This window comes from Colius striatus, chromosome 1, assembly GCF_028858725.1.
Source record: "Colius striatus isolate bColStr4 chromosome 1, bColStr4.1.hap1, whole genome shotgun sequence".
NCBI lineage: Eukaryota > Metazoa > Chordata > Aves > Coliiformes > Coliidae > Colius > Colius striatus.
In genome coordinates this window covers 151,364,992-151,378,351 of record NC_084759.1, presented here as the reverse complement: position 1 = coordinate 151,378,351, position 13,360 = coordinate 151,364,992, and positions in this window count along the sequence as shown.

Here is a 13,360-nt window from a genome sequence, read left to right as displayed (position 1 = left end):
AGGTGTCACACATGAAAACCTCCCTCACCAGCAGTTCCCAGGTTATCCTTCAGCCACCCCCTCCAGCCACCAGCTTTGGCTCAGATTCTCTTTTTTTTTTCTACTTGGGAAACCCTTTGAACTTTCCAAACAGGTGCTTTTCAACATCATCCCATCTTATCAGCCACAAGAGAAAAAGAGATGGCCCTTGCAACATGCTTAGGAATATGAACTAGTGCTCTCTACTCCCCACCTAACCTCCCAAAGATAAAACATTATTTTCTTTCTCTCCTGAGCTATGAGGCAAGCTAACTTGACAATAATCCCACCAGTTGCTTGCACCTCCCAGTCAGGCATCCATGGCAGCAGGAGAAGATTTCCCACATAATGTGGATGAATGCTGGTGATTCCTCTCCTGAGCCACTTATGTCTTCTTGTTAATTTTTATTTCGGGAAGAATGTGTGGTTAGATAGAGTCCCCTTCCTTCCCTCTCCCTGCCCCAGCTGGCATTTCTTGCCTTGTTCTGGGATTACCCCTCACCTTTTAAATTGCTATGGTTGTGTCTCCCTCTCTTGCTGGGTCTTCTCTCTGCCTTCCTTATCAGACTCTTATAATTGTATTGGCAGGCCCTGCCTTATTTGTCCAATGAACTGACAATTCTTGAGCTGATATCCCATCATATGACCTCTTCATGAAGTGGAGACCAAAATTACTGTGTAACTAGGAGGCAATAAACCACACCTGATAAGATGAAAGGCTTTCGGCATTTTCCAGGTTTGAGATACTGCAAAAGTGTTGGGGGTAGTGGCAAAAAGAACAATGAGAGAGGTAAGAAAACAGTGTAGCCATTCATGGTGAAGAATATTTAATTATCTGATTTTATTAATCAAGCTTCTTCCCAGGTGACAGGGTAGACAAATGAGTGTCTTTCACACTGATTAAATGCATGGGGTAGAGAATGGTAAGTGCTCTTCTTTGTTCTCTTTACATCCCTCTGCCCAGTGGCTCTGTGGAGCTGTTTGTGTAAAGGAGGATCTTGTGCCTTCTGGTTGTGTGATGAGGTGGCAGATGTTGTGTGGCTAAAAAAAGTCTTCAGGAATTTTCTGTAAGCGGAGGACACCTTGCCCTTTCAACAGATGCATGCAGGGGGATGCCACTCTGGCCAAGCTGTCCTCTCCTGCTTTGCTGCTAGTGCCTATCGTCGTGTCTGGGCACACACACAAAGAGGGATGTCTTCCCCTTCTCTGCTTAGACATAATGAGAGAGTGGCTAATTTAGGGGTGAGAAAAGGTGAGCATATCATCTGTACACAGAGGTAAGAGAAAGAAAGATGCTCTGAATCTACAACTTGGATGAAAACTGCCCATTTAATTAAAGGGTTCCCCTTTTCCATTGTGATTCCTGATTCAAAATCCATGGAAAAGCACAGGGAGAAGCCCAGTGTATTCTTTTACAAATGCCTTACTTTCCCTACTCAGGTTGTCCCAGGCACTAAAAAGGGGACCACCGTTTTTGCCTTTACTGGCTTCCTATACAGCAATGGCTTCAAATCTCACTCACTTCCCAGATGTCAAAAGTGCAATGTCCTTGAACTCGCCTTCAGTGTATTAATTTAGCATATATGACAGTGTCTGGACCCTGATGTTTACTGTGCTATCTTTATCAGAAAATTTAAAACACAGGGCAAGCAGTTCTGGGGACCTGCAGCCTCTCCTTTTCAAGCCTTCTCTGCTGTCCATTTTTCCAAAGGCTCTTTGGAGGTGCAGGAGTGAAGCCTGTGGATGTGACTGCTTCAGTTGTCAAGTGAACACCAGGAAAGGACACATATTTCTATGCTGAGAAAAGACTTGGCTTTGGTTTGTTATTAAAGCCTTTTTGTGTTCAAGGGGTTAATTTCTTGCTGCAGGGAGAGGAGGAGGAGAATAGCAGGGGGAGGAAGAAGAGGATTTCATGGTCAAGTCTGGTAGATCCCAACACTTCTTATGAGACAATTAATATCTCTGGAGGTCACTGGCTGGGTTAATTAGCCTAGAGACTGTCATGGGAAAAAAAGCACACCTCCTATCACTGTTCTTTTCTCTAGTTCCATTTTTTTCTGAGTTAAATACACATAGTTTTAAAAGGAAGAAACAGCTTTCTAGCAGCTACGTCTCTCTGAACACTCACACTGGCTCCCAAAGAAATACATGTGCCTCTGTGTTAAAAATTTTCCAAAGAAAAGAGTATTAAGACAGACACACTCCAAGTTTTTTGTTTCACTGAAACACCTTTATTCAAGGGTCGCATCGACAACACATACCAAGTCAAACCAGCACATATTCAGAGAGTATGTTCTGCCCATCTCCACTGCCACTGCATCGCTCTGGGTAGGCACCTGCTGAGACAACACTGTAGTCCCATGTCACAAAATCAAACCATGTGTTTGTATAACTATTCTGTCTTAGTCTGCAGCTTTAAACCTCCCTGCTGTTCACAGAGACAAGTTGATTTTCTGTGTGCATTAAATGAGATGCGCACTTGCAAATTTACAACTTGAAAGCTTCCTTGTGAAGGCTTTACTTCTGTTCCGTCTTATTGTATTGTATTTTATTAAAACTGAAGGTAATGCCAACTGAGAAATATAGTTCTGTTCTTCTATATAGAAAAACACTACAAGCACTAAAGTGGGAAACAGGATGAATAAGTGACAAGTCTTGAAAGGGAACTAGAAAGCAGCAATCTAATGATGCATAAATAACATGTTTTGCATACAAAATTTCTTCAGAAATAAAAGGCAGATTTGATATAAAAATGTTTAAGTAATACCAAAAGCCTTGAACATTTTAATATTTTTTTAAGGCAAAAACGAAAACAATAATAGTAAATACTGTTTCATTAAGAAAAAAAAACCAATGAAATACTTTCTTTGGAATGATTGCTGGTTTTGAATTTCTTTGCTTTGTATTATCCAAAAATAAAGACGAGTGGTAAAAAATAGAAGCTTGAAATGCAAATGAACATTTTGCAAATTAAAATAGTTTAGTTGACCCCCTTTTCCAAATGATTGAGTTGCTGAAATGGAACAAATTATTTATGTTCAAAACAAGAAACGATTTACTTTTAAATTACCAAAGAATGAACAAGTTATTTTTTTTCTGCCAAGTTCTAATATGATGGCTTTTGTAGGGTAGTTTGGGGATATTTTTACTTTTCTGCTTGACCTGGAAATGCAGATGACTCTCATTTGTTACAATTATTGTGCTACCTGTCTAATTTAGTCTATAAATTCCTTGAGGCAGGAAACATATCTTCCCCTGGGATTGTCGAGCTCTAAAGACAGCTCTTTATACCAGAAAGCAGCTGTCTAGAACAAAATCATGCCGTGTTGGTTTTCTTCAACTCATCTAGCCTGTCCCAGGCAAATCTAGAGGTCCATAAAGCCTGTAAGGTTTTTAAAATATGATATGCTTTCAGAAGGTGAAAAGTCCTGGACATGCAGACTCGAGATCAACTTGGGATTATTGTTCTACGTTGCTTCTCAAAGAGGAAGAAGAATGGTATTTATGCTGTTAGCCAGGAAGCATGAGCATTCTTGCCTCACTGACCCCTTCTTTTGGATAAAGATGGTAACGGGATAATGTTCCACCCAACGCTTCTGAAGCATTTCCTTTAAGCCCACACTTTTGTATGTGACTCAAGTCAGAGCTGTCCGGTGTTTATGCACAGTGTGGACGCTGCAGCTCAGAACAGCTCACCTCTGAGGGCTTGCGCTCAGTCGGCTGTACAGAGCACGTCTGTGAGCTCAGGCAGTCAGAGGCACTGGTGCATAGGTACACCAGCAGCTGCCAGCGATGGTGCAGCTGTAAATTGCCCACATCACCTCTGGAGCCTTGCGACCTTGTAGGTTGCCTTCCATCCTTTACGCCTTACTGGACTCTGACAATCTCCCCAGTGACAGCCAAGCTGCTCTGATCTTCTCAAAGTTCAACAGCTGGCAATGATCTAGTAGAAAGCCCATGCAGCCTGATGTCTGGGGTCCTTTTAACCTCAGATTTATTAGCCCTGTTGTCTCCGTAGATTTCTCAACCAGCTCATAAATTAGGAATATTAATAAAAAGGACACTGTAGGTTTAAACTGATAACATTTATTATGTTTTTTTAATGGCATAATTATTATCAATTGACATTTAAAATGGCATCATAATCCATCAAGGTGAAATGAACTCAGAAAGATATTTCTCCCAGGCCAAAAATAACAACGGCGGCAGCAGGACTGCAAGAGAGGAAGCTCATAAACAGTTTGAGTCCAGGTCACTGATAACATAGTTTGGAGGTGGTTTTTAGCAGCTTCACCCTTTGTTTAATCCATTCTTGTATTTCATAATGCTTCTTCTCCCCTGCCAGGTCCTTCAAGCCCTTTACAGATATTTTTCTATAAAAAATCTTCAGTTAATACATGATGGGGAGCCTGGCTCTGTGCTTCAAATGGAGCAGGAGCTGTAATATGTGGGAAGGGCTGGAGAGATCAAAGGTTGTCCATTCATAACAATTCAGGCCTCTGAGCAGCAATTGCCTTGGAGAACTGTCCAGCATGGCTATGAACTGGCTTTGATCTGGCTGTTTGGCTGATGGAAAGTTAAAAATAAAGAAGGAATGTGCTTAGTGTACCCCATCCTTGTGAACATGAGAAGAAGAACAATTCTCTCCCCACCCACTGAAGAAGGCTACAGAGGTTACACGTACAGAAAATAAAAACAATTCTCTAAGAAAAAAAAAAAACAAACCAAACCAAAAAGGCAGCTCCAAGAATCGATACAGAGTAAAACACAGAGTCCATGACCTCTAGCTCATTATTTCAAACTGGTTGTAGTTTGGTAGTGAATAAATGTCCATAGTGATGCATGAAAATGAACTTCGCCTGTCCCAGAATGGTTCTTCATCACCAAGATGTGGAGAAGGTGCCGAATCCTCCCATGAATCACTAGCACTATGCTGCACTGCTGTTGTTTTGCAGTGATATCTGCAATTAAAGAATTAAGCCTTCGCTGCATTTTCCATTATGGTCCCCAGCACAAGATAATCTTTTAAACAGGGCCATGGCAAGTTGTCTCATTTGCCAATGGGGAGGAATCTGACACTTCCAAATGGACTTCCAAATTCAAGATCTCCTCAGGTAAATTCCTGAGAGAGGTGTTGCTAGCTAACATGCCTCAGGAGGTACTTATTTACATTTGCAAGAGAGAAAGCCTCAAGAAGTAGTTCAGATTAATTATCTAAAAGTGAAGTCCTTAGAGTATGGTAACTCCTCTTCCCTCCTCCTTCAAACTTACCATACAATACACAGGTTGGGAGTGTGACACTGACCTTTTTAGTCCCTTGTTCTTAAACACATGTGCATTGGACTATTTTTTTTAGGTAAACATCTTCTGCTAATGTGTTTGTATAAAAAAGGGTGTACTCAAAGTGAGCCTAGAAGTCTGCCTAGAAGTCAGTGAGGTTGAGCTGACCACTAGTGTCTTGGCTATATAAGAAATGTTTATGGTATAAAATGGGATGTAACAGGCAGCAATTGTCTCATTCCTGAGAAGACTTGTCTAAAGTAATTCATCTCCTGCGTACAGTTTCATGTGAAGTATCTTTCTTGTGCTGGGAACATTTGAGATTTCAAGACGTGCACCTACAGCAAAGAAGAACAAAAAGTCAAATGCTCAGGGACTCCAAAATTAAAAGTTGTTTTTTTTATTCTATTCGTTAGTCTCAGCTCAATAAAAACATTTCCTTTTGATCATGACAAAATGTTTTGTCTGGCTGTTGGACTTTGAAATATTTTTTCACCACAGTTAATTTATTTTTTAATATTAAAATAACCTTACACATGAAAAATCAATCTTTTAAAAGACTGTTGAAACAACATGTTTCATGAATTTGAAGATTTTTTTTATTTTTAATGAGTAGGGAATCCAGACAACAGCAGCCTGAGTGGTGTAGTGCTCTGTGAGTGCACAGCAAATGTATGTGTTTGCTGCTGACCCAGTTTCCTGATCTCCTAGATGCAAATATAAAATCAAATTGTTTGCTAAAAAAATATTCAGGAATTTATATTACATATGCTTATCCTAAGGCTGCTCCCTGTCTTCTTTAAACTTCAGACTTTCCAGTACCTAGATATGCAGGTTTAAAGAAATCAGTAATGAGAAAAGTGACAATAATTCATGGTTTTTCCCATCAAATACCCCAAACTCTGCTTATCCCACAAAGTGTGGGGAGTTGAACTGATCCTGATCCAGGCCCTTCTGGGTCAAATAGCCTCTTGCCTGAGGGGACCTTAAGCATTATTTCAGGATAAGCTGGGAGCTGGAATGATTTGTATTATGAAAAATTTCTCTGTAGGTCCTGAACAAGCATGGCAGGAGATCATGAAGGTGTGTCCTCAGAGGGAAAGGAATTCCCAAGAGAAGAATAAACTATTTGTTGATAGAGAAGTGAAAGCAGTAGACAAAAGTCTTGATAGCACGAGAAGATACTGAGCAAGACACTTCAGAGGAGCAGCCTGGGAGACGCTGTCCTTTGCAACCTATCCTGTCAACACATCTTCTTCATCAGTGCTAAAATTCAGTTCAAGCTCCATGAAGAGAGAGTAAAAGAGATTACACTGCAGTGATTCATTAGTTCCACTTACAAAATCTGGGGGAAAATGTCAATTCCAAATTTAGACATCAAATTTCCACCTCTGCTGGGGAGACTTGTGTCAGGCTGGCCAGATGGCAGAATGGCAAAAGAAACAAACAGTCCACCGAGGCCCTGCAAAATCTTGGGAGAGCACAACATATCTGTGTACAAGCTAGAGAAGGAAAAATAACACCTGCAGGCACACAAAGGAGATGTTCATCCACTTACCGAGGAGATAAGAGCCCCTCTCACCTGGCAGTGCTTTAACCTCCTGAGCCAGCCCTCTCCCAGGCTCCTTCCCTCCACTTTTGTAACATTGCAACTTTCCCCATCCTCTCTCTGGGGATCATGAGAAAATGATGAAGTCCACAATATTCCTAGGCTTTCAGCATTTTATTTTGTTTAATGGGCTCCAGTGGGAGCTCCTATTAATCTACTCTGGAGATAAGTGATTTTTTGTTGTGGTTGCTGCTGTTTTTGTTTGCCCCCTTCCGCCTGAGGCAGGTCATGAATTATGTGCCTGATATTTTCCTCACTCCTGGACTTCCCTGTGATGTCTCATGGGGGCCCATTAAGAGCTTCCTTGCTGCATCCCTCTAGAGAAAGGCCAAAAGCTGAAGTGGCAGAGGCAGAGAAAAGCTCTTGTGGCTCAGAGAACTACAGGATCTTTGAAAGGGGGCTACAAGTCACCATCAGGACTTGGATAAGGGCAGGACATCTCCAAAGTTACATGATTGTGTGGTAGACTGCTGAGGAGTTGAGTTGCATACCCGAATAAATTGTCCAATTACAGGATGGCTTGGGTGTTTTTCCTTCTTAAGTTGCTGACTCATGGTACTTCCACCTCTGTAGTGGCATAAGAAGTCAGACTACAGGGAAATGGACACTTCTGACCTGCAGCTGACTGCTTTCTGCCCACAAACTACACACATTTGAGCCAAAGTTTGGCTCCATCTGCTAAAGCTACCTATTGCTTTTGGTTAGAAACGCCCTAGTTTGATTCCCTTGGGTGACACCTACCACAGCCGCTTTCATGCATTTCCTGCAAGAAGCCATCCCATGTTTTTATAACTTCATTTTAAATATATTTCTGTATTTTCTGATGTGCTGCTGCCATGGGCTATGAAAATTCTTTGGACTTTATAGTTGTTTAGGTTTTTCCTTCCTTTTTTTTCCCCTTGCAGTTTGTAGTAGGAAAACAACCTTTCCATAGTTGTGTGCCAACCTGGCCTCTCTTCAAGTGCACTGTCTGCTTTTTAGCCATAAAATCACATACTGGAAAGTCCGTCTAAAGAACATTATTAGCTGAGGCTGCAGAGTCAAGTGTTGGAAAGCTAAGGCAATGCCAGACTTGAAATTGCTTCTGCTGATACATTAAGAGACAGATACATTAGGATATACTAAAAGCTTTTGTAGATGGCTGTACTCCTGCAGAAGGTGGGAGGACCTGTCTCACAGGCAGAACTGATAAATTACCTGAAAAGTTACTCATTTGCATGATCTCTTTCTTCCTCAGCCTCTTCCCTCTGCTCATTTAGGTCCATCGTTTGCATCCCCTGCGACTCCCAGTGAGTACTGAAACCAGGGAGGCTGTGGCACACCATAGCACTCTGCTGCAGATGCGGAAGAGGAGGAGGAGGTAGCAGATGAGGATTATCTGGTTCAGACAACCTCTGAGAGTGACAAAAAGATGTTTTTCAGCAGAGACAGCAAAAGACAGGAGCTGCTAGGTAGATCACCCCTCTCTGTGGTTTGCTCCTGGCTCATTTGGTCTCTCTGATGATGAGCTGTCAGTCACTGGTGAGGCACCGAGAAGGGCTACAAACGTAGTGCTATATTCTGATCCAATAAATGTTTCCATGACCCCTCTGAAGATAAAATGGAAACTTCCCCTCACTGTATGTCAACAGAATGCAGAGCAGTTGAGCTATGCATGGCCAAAGCAAGGCACTAAGAGACCCTCTCGCACAGCCAAAGAGAAATCTGGTCAAGGGTGGGTGAGGTCTGCCAGAGCCAGCTGGTGCAGGGTCTCTGCCTCACTCCCCACCCCTACCTACACTACTGGTAATGTGACAGGGCAGTCAGTTTCCTTTCTGAAGTTTACTTGCAGTTTAGCTTGCCAAAATAAAACTAACTTGAAATGTTCTGTTTACTTGTATTATTATGGGAATGTTTTGAAAAAGAAAATATTTTCAGATTGTCAACGTTTTTTTTATTAAATTCATGGAAACAGCAATTTAAAAATGAAAAATCTTTTCTGCTTTCTTTATTTATGGAAACAAAAGAGAAAAATCTCTGTAATTTCCCTTTAGCTTTAGGTACAGCCCTTCCCTCTGCTGGACATTGACAGCAGATCCAAGCAGATGTTGCTCTATTTGTGACGTGCAGGTTGTCATTTCCAGCTTTCCTTCACGGCCAGGAGGGCTAGAAGCACTTCTCAGCAGTGAAAACAGAAATGCTGTTTCAAAGTAGAACTGGAGCCCCAGGCACATGCCTGTATATTAGTTTGTCCTGGACATCATGTAGATTTGTTCTTCTGGCTCTGCAAACACAGGTACAGCCTCATACAGCTTTATCCACAGGAACCTCCCTGCTGACACCATGTACTAATTGCCATCCCTATACTGTTGACATGACTGGGTGAATACACAAGACAGCCACTGCCAGATTTAGTGATTTTTTTTTTGGTAAATATTCTTATAAATTTTCTTTACATACTAGTACACTAATGGGAGGGGTGAGATGAGATTAGGCATCAGTTTCTAACTGCCCATCGCTGTCTATTTAAAATAGTAATTTTCTTTTACTCTTTTGAGGAACCATGAAGACTATGGAATGCAAAGTCACATTTTTACGTCACAGAATCACAGAATGGTAGGGATTGGAAGTGACCTCTCAAAATCATCTAGTCATACCAATACAGACTGGGGAATGAACTCTTTAGAGAGTAGAGTAGGGGAAAGGGACCTGGGGGTCATGTTGGGCAGCAGGATGAGCATGAGCCAGCAATGTGCCCTTGTGGCCAAGAAGGCCAATGGCATCCTGGGGTGTATTAGAAGGGCTGTGGTTAGTAGGTTGAGAGAGGTTCTCCTCCCCTTCTATTCTGCCCTTGTGAGACCATATCTGGAATATTATGCCCAGTTCTGGGCCCCTCAGTTCAAGAAGGACAGGGAGCTGCTCGAGAGAGTTCAGCGCAGGGCCACAAAGATGCTGGAGTGGAGCATCTCCCTTATGATGAAAGGCTGAGGGAGCTGGGACTCTTCAGCTTGGAGGAGACTGAGGGGTGAGCTCATTAATGTTTACAAATACGTAAAGGATGGGTGTCAGGAGGATGGAGCCGGGCTCTTCTCAGTGATGTCAAAGGATAAGACAAGGGTACAAGCTGGAACATAAGACGTTCCAAAGAAACATAAGGCAAAAATTCTTCACAGTGAGGGTGACGGAGCACTGGAACAGGCTGCCCAGATGGGTTGTGGATTCTCCTTCTCTGGAGTCATTCAAAACCCACCTTGATGAGTTCCTGTGTGACCTACTCTAGGTGGTCCTGCTCTGGAAGGGGGGTTGGACTAGATGATCTTTCAAGGTCCCTTCCAACCCTTAAGATTCTGTGATTCAGTTGTCCAACCCACTTGCTAAAGCAGATCTGCCTAGATCAGGGTGTAGATTGCATCTACAAATCTGTCACCTTTAAATCAGTGCTCAGCTAAAAATGCATGTAATCTGACACTTGACGTGGGAAGTACATCTAGATGCATTCAAGTATCCTCTGCTTATACCTGAAATGTTAAGTTTCACTTAAACATTTTAAAAAAGTTGAAGCTCTGTGCTTGTACGTGTGTGTGCACGTGTGTGTGTGTGTTCAGGGCCCATCTTGGCTTCTATAAAGGCAAAATAAAAGGTTCCTTTGATTGAAATGGTGGCTGGATCAAGCTTTAAGCATGCCTGTGCATTTGCACCAACACCTGAGTGTTAGAAGTACCAAATGAATCTGAAATAATACTTTTATGGGACTATATTTTGAACTCAGGAGTTCTGAAGATGCACATTTTGGGCTTGAAGGCTTATAGTTTATAATAGGAACATCATGTTCAAAAAAAAAAATGCACCTCAGGCCTGCCTTACAAGCTAAAAGGCTAGATATTCAGTTGACTCCACCACACCACAGCTACACAGTAGTAAAAAAACTGAACACACACTCACACACACACACAAACACAAAATCATGCATAGCCAAGGACTGTTTTCTCTTGATAATGCAAGGTAATAGTGATACAGATGGCGTAACAAAATTCACAAAAAGTACTAAGACAGCTAGCACTGAATGCATTTGACTAGGGCAAGGAGCATATAGGGAGGATACAACAGAGAACAAGATGTGGTGAGAGACCATGTCAATGCAGACGTGTTCAAACTGAAGTCCAGCAGAGACAATGTCTCACTTGGGACTGTGCAGCACCATGCAGATATCCTCTTTGGATGTGCAAATAACATAGCTGTTCATGTGAAGCATCCATAGGTGACTTTGCACTGTTAATATCCTGCCTGGATAGTAAGTGTACGGAGAATCAAGGAGAGATGTAATATAATCTTTTTATTTCCTGCTTCACCCTCAAAAAATACAGTCTCTTCCTTCCACAAAAATCTTTCTATTAAGAGCTTCTCACCATGTGCAACTTAACCAAATCCAAGCTACCTCAATCCAAAGAGAGTGCAAAAGTCCTTAGTTTGGGGACCCTGCCACACTCTATTTTTTTATAACAAAGATTAATTCAGCTTGCATATCTCTTCTATTTGCAGCTGAAGGAGGGAGGAAGATGGGGAAACAACACCTAAATCCTCATGCACAAGCTGGCAGCTTAACCTGACTTGTGTTTGCCTGGTTTGCAGTTCCTTTTCCTTCTCCTCCTGTCTCCACAGTGAACTGTTGACAAATCTTCCTGGTGGTCTTCTAGAAGACCAAACATAGAGTGTTTTAGAGACACAGAGGGTTTGCACAGATTTGTGTCTGTGATGAGGAAGCTGTGATGAGTGCAGCTTGAGAGTATTTTTATTTGCTTTGAGAGAGGGGAAAAAGAATGCCAACAAGCATTTGCTTAGCCACCTTCTGCATGACAAAACACAACCAACAAATGACCTGTGTACTTTTTGTGATTCATTCTGTCAAGATTCCTGCCTTCAGTGCTGGCTGTGTATCCCTGAACCACAACTCAAGTACTGGACTTCAAGCGCTCTAGAGAAAAATTACATGTGGAGGAAATAAGGTCAAAACACTTTCTGCATTTCTCATATAGATTTAATTCATGGCTGAGAAAAGCACCAGGGTTTGGCTCACACATAGAGTGCAGCAGGAGCATTTGAAGGAACACAGACAAAAGGAGTGAAGCCATTTGCAATTTGTGCAATGTACCTAATTCATGTGTTGGCTGGCTTGGAATATTGATCAGGTGAGGGTTTGTTTTTTTTAGCTTACAACTGTTACAAAGCTTTCTCATCAAGGATGACTTAATGCCTCATTTGGCACCTTATGTTTCATCCAGGCCAAACAGAACATGCACTAAGTCAGAGGAAAAGGGAATGGCTCTGTGTTTTCAGAGGCCCTCCTTCACACCACGGCTGCATTCAGTTTTGCGGTGGGTCCTCTCAATGCAGAGTCCAAGCATGTAGCCTTGAGACCAAAAGCCTACAGTCACAAATAAAGGTTGGAGGCAGTGGGCTTGGAAATGTGCTCCAAACTGATGTAATATTCTACTAATGTGGAGATGGCAGTCACTTTATTTACCAAATTTGCAGTCTGATTTTGTTTCATTCTCCAAAAGGTAGTTTCTGCCTGGACTTCTCAAGGCACTATACTGAATTTACAGCTCACTTATCCTTTAGCACCTAAGAACCTCCTTTGTGCTAAGTGCTATGAAAGTGTAGAACAAGGAGACACTTCTGTGTGTAAGGTGTGAGGTATACAATTAATTCTGGGTTCTTATGAAAACAAAAATGTTTCAAAAGGCTTATTATGTCTTCATGCTTCCCTTGGTGGAATGGGCTGTACTGAAGCGAGCTAAACTGTGGCTGTAGTTTAAGCACTTCTCTCTGAACTTGCTTCTAGGTGCATCAAGGCATGTCAGCACCATGCAATGCAGAGATGTACAAACATGCTGGTTCCTGCAGCTAGGATTGTGCTGCACATTGCTCTACTGATACGCTGCCTCTAAGACCATGGAACTATCTCAGTTAATGGAGTCTCAAACGGATTACTTATTACTGTTCCATGGCATAAACCTGATGAAGTAATTATCTTTTACAGCATTGGCTTTTGCATCAACACACAGTGCGGCCCAGAGTGAGGAAGAAGCAGCCTCGTTCTCAGTACCCTCTCTCTGAGAAGTGAAGGACTAACTAGAAAGCTACTTCTTTCTCATCTTTTCTCAGTCTGCGCATAGACTGCTAATCTGCCAGCAGTTAGCAGCTTGCTAACAAAAGCACTGGTCTCACTGAGTTACAGCAGATACATTCCCAGGTGAAAAGTGCTACCCTGGCAGGGTCCTGGGCTCCCTATTCATTAGCTATTCCTCTTCAAGTGCTTCAGTTTAATTTCCTTCTCCCACCTCTCTTTGAGGAAGATGTGAACACAACGCCAGACAGGATTATTGGTTTTTTTTCCTATAAAAACATTAGTCTCCCACTGTTGCTGGGACTCACAGGAATTCTAAAGCCCTGTAACAGTGCCATGGCTTAGCA